Genomic DNA, 9,519 nt, shown 5'->3' with positions numbered 1-9,519 from the left:
GCTCAGAGCCTGGAACCTGCTTTGGATTCTGTGTCTCCCTCTCTCTCTGCCCCTAACCCACTTGCATTCTGTCTCTGTCTCTCTCAAAAAAAAAATAAACATTAAAAAAAAAATTAAAAAGGAATAGGTGAGTGAAGATAGACGCATGGAGATAACCCCATACAGTATAAGCTGTGGACTTGGGTCTGACACACTGGGTTCAAATCTTGGTTCCATTACCTAATGTTTGTACAATCAGGGACTAGTCACTTAGCTTTATTAAATCTTGGTTTACTCAATTGTGAATTGGAAATCATAATTCCTAAGTCATATGACTATTGTGAGGTTGATGAGATATTGTGCTTTAAACAAAGGGCAGCACCTGGCTGGCTCAAGTCAGAAGAGGATGTGACTCTTGATCTTGGGGTCATGAGTTCGAGCTCCATGTTGGGTGTAGAGATTACTAAGACAAAATAAACAAACAAAAATAGTGTTAAAAGCATTTTAAAAGGGATACTTATACACAGTTAAATATGCAAATAGAGCAATAAGTAATATAAAAAGTCTCCTCAGGGCAACTGGGTGGCTCAGTCGGTTAAGTGTTTGACTCTTGGTTTCAGTCCAGGTAATGATATCATAGTTTGTGAGTTCCAGCCCAGAGGATTGGATTCTCTCTCTCCCTCTCTCTCTATCCCTCCCTCGCACGCTCTCTCCCTCATTCTCTTTCTTCCACACACACGTGCGTGCACACACAAGCACACACACACCCAAACACACGATAACAAATTATACACATTATTATCTGCTTTTATCTGCTTTTTCCACTTAATCTGTTTTGGAAATTGGTCCACATAAATGTCTGTATTCTTTTTAATTCAGTTTGATCTATCTAACCGGTACACTCCTACCAGACATATTGATATGCTTAAGAGCTTAAGCTCTGGAATCCAATTGTTGAGTTTGAGTACTGCTTTCAAAATGGCCGAGATACGTTGAGTAATTGGCCTTAGGTCTCTGCACCTTAGTTTTCTCATCAATAAAGTGGGGATGATATAGACCCACCCCAAAAGGTGGTTGTGAAGATTTAGAGAGTTTGCACATGTAAAACGCTGAGAACATCTGACATGTGATAGCCGCTCAATAAAATGACTTATTTTTTTGTTTCCAGTATTTTATTATTTTCCCCCCAATTCTGCAGCGATTATCCTTGTATCAACATGGGAGTTTACCTGGAGGATGAGTCACTAGAAATGAAATAAAGATGTTCATGGGGGGCGTCTGGGTAGCTCAGTTGGTTAAGCGTCCGACCCTTAATTTCGGCTCAGGTCCCGATCTCACAGTTCGTGAGTTCGAGCCCCACATCGGGCTCCAGGCTGATAGTGCGGAGCCTGCTTGAGATTTTCTCTCTCCCTCTCTCTCTGCCCCTCTCCCACTTGCACTCTCTCTTTCTCAAACATAAATAAGTAAACATTTAAAAAACAACAACAACAACAAATATGCTCGTGAGTCCGTTGGGGAGGATTCACTGGTAGGCAAAACTACATGCACATTTGCATTTTGGGGTGGGGTCGGGAAAAGGATCTTTCTTCTTAACGCTATCAAAGAAGTCTAAAACCCCCCTCAAAGAACCAATACGCACAGCATATGATACAGGGCCACCTCGATATGGATAAAGAATGAGTGGAGGTTGTGTTCCCATCCAGGATTTAGAGAGCTGAAAAGGGCATTGCTCCCACCCTAAAGACAAACAGATCAACTACAAAATCAGAACTTTTCTTGAACGTACCAGAGAGCTAGGGGCACAGGGCAACCAAGTAACATAGAACCCAAGGAGGGACGGGCCCGTCCAAGGAGAGATGGGATGTGAGAACAAACTAGTTTGAGGCACAGCGAGTGGGAACACACACCAGTCCACACTGGTGGGGAAGAACATTGCTGATATTTTTAACAAATTGTTGAAGGCTGAGGGCTGAGTGAGGGACATGATAGAGTCCCTGGGAGCTGCGCATCCACAAGTGTTAGCTCTCTCTGTGGGCTCTTCACAGACCTCCCCAGGGGCTCAGGGGAGAGAGTGGGGGCAGGCAAGAGACTGGAGAGAGCCTCCCTCAGTGGTGGGAAGGAAGCCTGCCACTAAGGGAAGGCAGGAAGCCCCACCCAGACCCTTCCCCAAGAAGAAGCAGAAAAAGGAGAAGAGGAGATGGGAGAGGGAGGAAGGGAAATAAGAAGAGGAAGTGGAAAAGAACCTTTGGCTATTGAGGAAGCTGGCAGCAATTCTGTTGCCCCCAGGGCACAGGAAGGGAAGGGTAAAAGAAACAACTATTCATCTTGTGAAAAGGCGGGAAATTGTCAGGGACCAGAATCCTGTTAAAGCAGCCATTCTGGGGGAGGGAATTTTGCCCCCTGCCCCAAGGGGACATTTGGCTATCTAGAGACAGTTTGGGTTGTCACAACTTGGGGAGAAGGGATGGGTATTTGGTAGGAAGAGGTCAGAGACACTGCTGAACTTCCTACAACGCCCAGGACAGCCCCCCCAAAACAAAGAGTTATCTAGCTCACAATGTAGATAGTGTCAAGGTTAAGAAGCCCTGTATTACAGTCTCCCACCGCAGAAGGAGAGGCAGAAAATTCCTCCCCATACAAGATCTGCCACAGACACAAGGCAGAGTTTGGCTGCCACAGGAAGGAGAGACAGGATGGTTGAAAAATTCCCACCTATGAGACCCAGACACACACGGCCTGCCTAACATGGAGACTAGGCTAGGACAACAAAATCCTCCTGCCCCCTCCCGTCTCCATGCCACCAGGCTAACAGGTCTGCAGTAACAAACAATAGCAGTCTACTATTGGGGATGGTAGGAGAGTACGGAGAGAGAGCCCTCCTGGGCACAGGTGCATAGGGAAGGCTGAAAGTTGAGGGTTGGGCAGAAATATTGAGAAAACCCAGCATCCAGAACAAGGTAATGCTGGAGGAACATGAAGCCAGTGGTACATGGAAGATAACCAACCGGAGCAACAGCAGAGCTCAAGCTAAACTAAGCCCCTGACCAGATTGACTCAATGCCTCCATGTAGACAGACACACACACGCCAATCGCCTAGCAGAGGAGGCATACCCACTCCCAGCGATATGGAGAGACTATTTATCTCAGTCTCTCCTGTTCTACACAGATGCCCAGCATTTAAGAAAAAATTACGAAACATACAAAAACATCAAAGAAAAAAATCCCACTCTCAAGAAACAATGTAACCAATAGAACCAGATTCACAGATAACCCAAATGTTAAATTAAAGGCTCTAGTAGAGAAGGTGGGCGACATGCAGGAAGGGGTAGGGAATTTCATCTGAGAGAGGAAAGTTGTAAGAGTCAAAGAGGAATGGTAGAAATTAAGAAATGGACACAGCGCTGCGCCTGGGTGGCTCAGTCGGTTGGGCGTCAGACTCTTGATTTCAGTGCAGGTCATGATCTCACAGTTTGTGAGACTGAGCTTGGGATTCTCTCTCTCCCTCTCTCTGCCCCTCCCTCGCTCATACTCTCTCTCTCAAAATAAATAAATAAGCTTAAAAAAAAAAAAAGAAAGTGTCTCCTAATTCACACCTAGACCAACGGTTTATGGCAAGCTTGAGTTTCCTTACATCCTCACCAGCTCTAGACCTCAGGAACGTTCTTATTATTCTTTGCCAGTTTGACATATGAAAGGGAGTATCTTCCATGTTCTTAAGCTGCTCTCATATCAAACAATGATAGAGAAGAGTATAAATGCTTCTGTCTCCATAGATTCCAGTTTCCCGAACCCCACTATTGGCCTTGCCTGGAGCATTTCATCTTGGCTAGAAATCAACCAGGGAACCACGCTTGTGTTACAAAGACTAAATCCCAGTATGCCTTGCAAACACCTAGCGTAAGGGAGGGATGGACCGAAGGATGCCGGGACTTTCCCCCCAGTGTCGTAGCCTGGGTCACTGAGGCTGGCGCAGGTGTGGAGGTGGGCAGGTGAGGCTGAGTCATGCAGGACACTGGGCATGGTTTCCTGGATGGGCTCCAGAGTTGACACAAAGCTTCCAGTAACGGGCAGCCGAGCTGGGCTAATTGCTGTTGCCTGAGCCCGGCCCTGCACAGAGCTGGAGGAGGGTGAGGAGGAGCAGGAGGAGGAGGGCCCAAGAATGAGGATTGCAACACTCCCAAGAGGGGGCCCCATGAGGATCTCAAAAACTGAAAACTTGGGGCACCTGGCTGGCTCAGTCGGTTAAGCATCTGATTCTTGATTTCAGCTCAGGTGGTAATCCCATGGTTCGCGGGTTTGAGCCCCGGTCAGGCTCTGCGCTGGGGGCGTGGAGCCTGCTTCGGATTTTCTCTCCCTCTATCTCTGCTCCTCCCCTGCTCACACACACACACTCTCTCTCTCTAAATAAATAAAATAAAAGTTAAAAAAAATGTTTTGGAAAACCTGAAAACTCCCTCTCCATCCTTCCCACGGGATCAGGAAGTTCCTGAAAAGCAACCCTAACTGAATCCATACCCCACCCCACCCCCACGCCGTGTTTGTGTGTCAGTAGAGCACTTCTGGAAGTGTGCGTCTGATGGTAGGATTTCAGGCTCCGGTGAGCAGTGAGACATTTGCATCGCTCAGCACCTCTCAAAGCAGAGTCACTTGCGGGATTGAGAGAAGAGGGTCAGGAAGTCAGGGTTCAAATCCTGATACCCTAAACTTACTGGCTCTGAAAACTTGACTTCTTTCTCTGGAGCCTCAGTTTCTCATCTGTGAAACGAGGGGCTCGTCCTGCCTTGCAGACCTGTTGGGAGGCGTATGTACACGACTTTGGGATTTCTGAGGCTGCAGCCCAGGCTTTCCGTTCCCTGGGTGACCTCTTCCCAGCTGGGTGTCTCAGCATGCAGCCAGGCACACAGCACTCAGTGAGCACTCACCGGGAGAAAGAATGAATGTGGTATGCTAAGCACAAACGTGACCCACTGCTTGGCGCCTGGTAGGTAACTCATAAGGGGTCAGCTGTCGACCTTGATCTCAGGTTCTGCACCAGCAGGCTGTGTGGCTTTGAGCAAGCCACCTTCCTTCTTTGAGCCTCAGTCTCCTCACCTATAAGATGGGGCTTTGTCCATCTGGATCTTATGCTCTATTCTACAAATCACTGGTACATGGTTGTGATGTGGGGACTGATATAGGGCATGTTCTTCCTGAAAAGAGATGGAAGGAAAAGAAAAGGAAGCTTTGCCAGGTCTCCTTCTCTCTCAGCAGGGAGAAGGATACCTGGATGGGTCAAGGCTGCTGGGCAGTCCTGGCATTTGGGGGCACTCTGGATGAAGCAGCCATGCCCAGCCCAGAGGGTCAGGCGCTGATATTCCAGCGTGCACATGTGCCCATTATATGCCATGCACTGGACTGGACTGAAAATGTTCTTGGAGGTGAGAAAATGGGATACCTCCTAGCAAGTCTCAGAGGGCTCTTGTCCCCACCCCAGGCTCTCATAGTAGGAGCTGGTTGGCTTTCCAAACTTGTGAGGATGACTACTCTCCCCGTCCACACCCACTGCCATCATCCATTTACTTACCGACATCTGCAAGAAGCCATCATTTTGCCAGGTAGAGGGGGTACAGAATGAGCTCCTAGAATGAGCTCCTAGTCTGGGACCAATAAGGGGGGGGCAGGCATAGATATTTTCTTTCTTCCTTTTTTTTTTCTTTTGAGAGAGAGAGGGCTCGAGTGAGCTAGAGGCACAGAGAGAGAGAGAGAGAGAGAGAGAAGCGGGGCTTACCTGAAGCAGGGCTCAAGCTAACCAAAGCGGGGCTTGAACTCCTGAACCATGAGATCATGACCTGAGCCAAAGTCAGATGCTTAACCGACTGAGCCACCCAGGAACCCTAGATATTTTCAACCAGGGGTTATAAACTTCTTGCCTGTGGGTCCACATGGGTACTTTGCGGTGGCAATAGTGGTGAACTTGAGAACATATAGGGGAAGGCATGATTTGCTTCTGCAGACTGTGGTCCAGTGGGGGAGCTGTCTTAGCTCTGCCAGCTCTGATCTCTCTTTTTTTTTTTAATGTTTATTTATTTTTGAGACAGAGACAGAGCATGAACGGGGGAGGGTCAGAGAGAGGGAGACACAGAATCTGAAACAGGCTCCAGGCTCTGAGCTGTCAGCACAGAGCCCGACACGGGGCTTGAACTCACGGACCGCAAGATCATGACCTGAGCCGAAGTCGGCCGCTTAACCAACGGAGCCACCCAGGCGGCCCCAGATGCTCTGGTCTCTTAAGAGAAGCCAGAAATCCGAGTTATTCTGTGAGAATTTTCCCAATGGCAAAAACTTGGCCACTTATTCATGTGTTTCTGATTGCTGCACGGCTGGTAATTCAGTGGAGCGCTGAAAGACCAGTGGGGCACAGAGGCACGGGCGGGGGACCTGTGCGGTGGTTCAGAGGGACTCGCTGGGAAGGGCCCCACACCTGCTTCCACGCCCTGCTCTGGCTGTTTCGGGATTGGTACTAATTTTTAACAAGGGTCCAAGTTTTCATTTTGCGCTGGGCCCTGCAAATTTTGCAACTGGTCCTGACTGGTGGGAAGATCGGAGCCCACCTGGTGGGGAGAGAGGGCAGAAAGGAGGGCAGGAAATGCTCCCCAAAGGGGTTCAGTTGTCCGTGAGGGAAGAGATGAGCAGTGTAAACACAGGCCTCGGCAGGGCGAGCCTGGGGGTTTGGAGAACGTGTGTGGGGCGTGGGGTGTGAGTGTTCAGCGTATGCCAGCTTGGACGAGTGTGTATGTGTGTGCGCGCCCGTGTTCCGTGTATGTGACAGTGTGTGCATAGGGGGAGGTGGTGGCCAGGGCAGGGAGAGGCAGGGAGAGTCACCGGGCAGTTTAACAAATATTTATCGAGCACCTTCTGTGTGCCAGGCGCTGTGCACGGTGCTGAGATGAGTAAGCCCAGTCCCTGCCCACAGGCCCTCACAACCCAGTAGGGGAGAGAGACTTAGAAACCGGTAACTGGAAAGAAAGAGTAGACTGAAAATAAACCCTTCACGCAAATACAACCACTTTATCGGCTTCACCCAGGAGGGCAGGTGAAGTCAGACTTCCCCTGAACTGGGGGAGGGGGTGGCCGTGGGGAGAATCCGGGAACTCTCCCAGGGAGGCTCAGGGCCAAGGCCCAGCACCTCCACCCCCGCCCCCAGCAGACACACCCAAACATGGGAGGGGTGACCTCCCTCCGACCTGCCCGGCAGCACACCCGATCCCACAGACGCAGATAAGAGGTGACCAGCAGCCCGGGGCAGGACCTAAACAGCCCGGCCCCACCCCAGGAGACCCAAAGCCCTGGGCAGAGACAGGGCCCGTCTCTGGGGGAGGGGGTAGTCCGGAGCTGGTGAGAGTTGGGAGCGAGGGTGGTTGACCCCTGACAGAGAGGACACCAAGGAGGGTGGTTGACCCCCGACAGAGAGGACACCAAGGAGGGGGGAACGAGAGAGGCCAGGCTTGGGGCCTATGCCTGGGCTCTGCATGTCCTGAGGGGAAAGAAGGTGGAGAGCAATTTTGGGGCCAAGACCTCTTGGATAAGAAACATGTCCCTTGGGGCGCCTGGGTGGCTTGGTCAGTTAAGTGCCTGGCTTCCACTCAGGTCATGATCTCGCAGTTCATGGGTTCGAATCCCATGTGCTGACAGCTCAGAGCCTGGAACCTGCTTCGGATTCGGCGTCTCCCTCTTTGCCACTACCCCGCTTGAGTAAATACATACACATTAAAAAAAGAAAAAGAAGAAGAAAGAAACATGTCCCTCGTGTGGAGCAGAGGAACTCTCCCTGCCTCTCCTGGGTTCCCCGGGAGTACTGCCTGGAGGCAGGGGCCCTGGGTTCTGGTCTCTGCTCACCAGGCGGGGTGACCTTGGACCAGCTTCTAGCCTCATCAGGCACATGGGGACGCCCAGTCTCCTCAAAGGGCTGTGGCTGCGGATCAAATGAGATAATGGGGTGAGGAAAGCACCTCATAAACCGAAAACAGCAGGACAAAGGTCGGAGTGTAGTGCTGGGCCCATAGCCGCCTCCCAGCCCTTTGGCAGAGGATGAAGGGGCTTGGCCTCATAGTCCCAGCTCCATCCCAGCTCCCCTCCCCCAAACAGACCCCCCCCCCATAGTTCCAAGCTCCCCTACCCAACTCAGACCCACCCACGGGTGAGCACCCACCATCAGTGTTTCCTTTTTTAGAGCTGAAGAAACTGAGGATCAGGGCGGTGTGCTCTAGGTTCCTAAAGCTCATCTTCCACTCTGGGCTAGGTGGCTTTAGGCAACCAGAGTCACCTCTCTTTAGGGCGTGAGGACCCCCAAGATAACACGGGTGGAGAAGTTAGCACGATGAGCATCGTCCTCTCCAAGAAATGAGATCATTATTAGGCGACGTTGCCAAAGGCTCCCCGGCTGAGAAGTGGCCCGGCCAGCACGGAAGCCAGGTCGGTTTGAGGCTAATCCTTCCTCTTACTCTCTTCGACTAACTTGCTGGTACCAGCAGCAAAAGGAAAATTTTTGTCCAAAATGGCTCCAGAAGAGTCTAGCTTCTTTAAGGACCCCACTACTTTCTCCAGCCAACTTCTCCGCTTTCCTTTCTACTATTCCTTGTTCCTCCAGAGCAAGCCCCACTCACACACACACATACACACGCACACACACGTCCGGTTTTCTAAGTTCCCTTCCTTACCTGCATCCTTCAGCTAATAATCGGTTATTTCGAAGGCAACTAAACAGCATTTCAAACTTACGAAATGCCTTTTTGTTGTGCTCTGTGGAATTTGAAGCCTCAGACTTCAGGAAATTTCCACGGGAAGATCATCTTTATAAGGAACCATACATACACCTATCAGTAAAACGTCCTCTCTAAAACCTGCTGCAATATCACTGTGGAGACAGAGTAACACAGTTCTGGAATCTACTGAGGATTACGTCAGCAGAGCCCGAACCCTGACGATGCTCCCAAGGACAGGCTACTACTACGGCACCAAAGTACTGTCCTAGTGACCTTGGCCGAGACACTGGCCCTATTGGACCTCACCTTCTGCATCTGTAAGATGGGAATGACAAGTCTCATTTGGGGCGGGGGGGGGGGTGGGGTGGCAAGATTAGGTGCGATAAAGTGCTGTCTGGCTCAGCGCCTGGCATACACGAGGCTGGCAAATGTCTATTCCTTCCCCCATTCTTCCTCATCAAGGATTCATTTTGTTTTCCCAGTTTGTGGCCAACTTGCCCAGAATACTGAAGCATCTATCCCACGAGGCTGGATATGCAATTTTAGACTTCTTAGAGTGCACCGGGGGCCAAACCCCAGATTTATAGCAAGCAAGTGAGCCCAGGGGGCTGACATGGCCAAGGTCATTGGGGGAACGAGTCGCTGCAGCACGACTGGCCCAGTGTGCAGCAGGCTGAGCTCACGCCCTAGCTTGCAGAAATCCTGGGAAGCTTTCTCAGCCCTCAACAGCCTGGGCTTCTTCCCTTGCTTTCCTCCCAGCCCCCAGGCAGCCGGTCTGTAAACCCAACCCTCCAGATC

Source organism: Prionailurus viverrinus, chromosome F1 (assembly GCF_022837055.1).
Source record: "Prionailurus viverrinus isolate Anna chromosome F1, UM_Priviv_1.0, whole genome shotgun sequence".
Classification (NCBI taxonomy): Eukaryota; Metazoa; Chordata; class Mammalia; order Carnivora; family Felidae; genus Prionailurus; species Prionailurus viverrinus.
Note: the sequence above shows the minus strand (reverse complement) of the source record.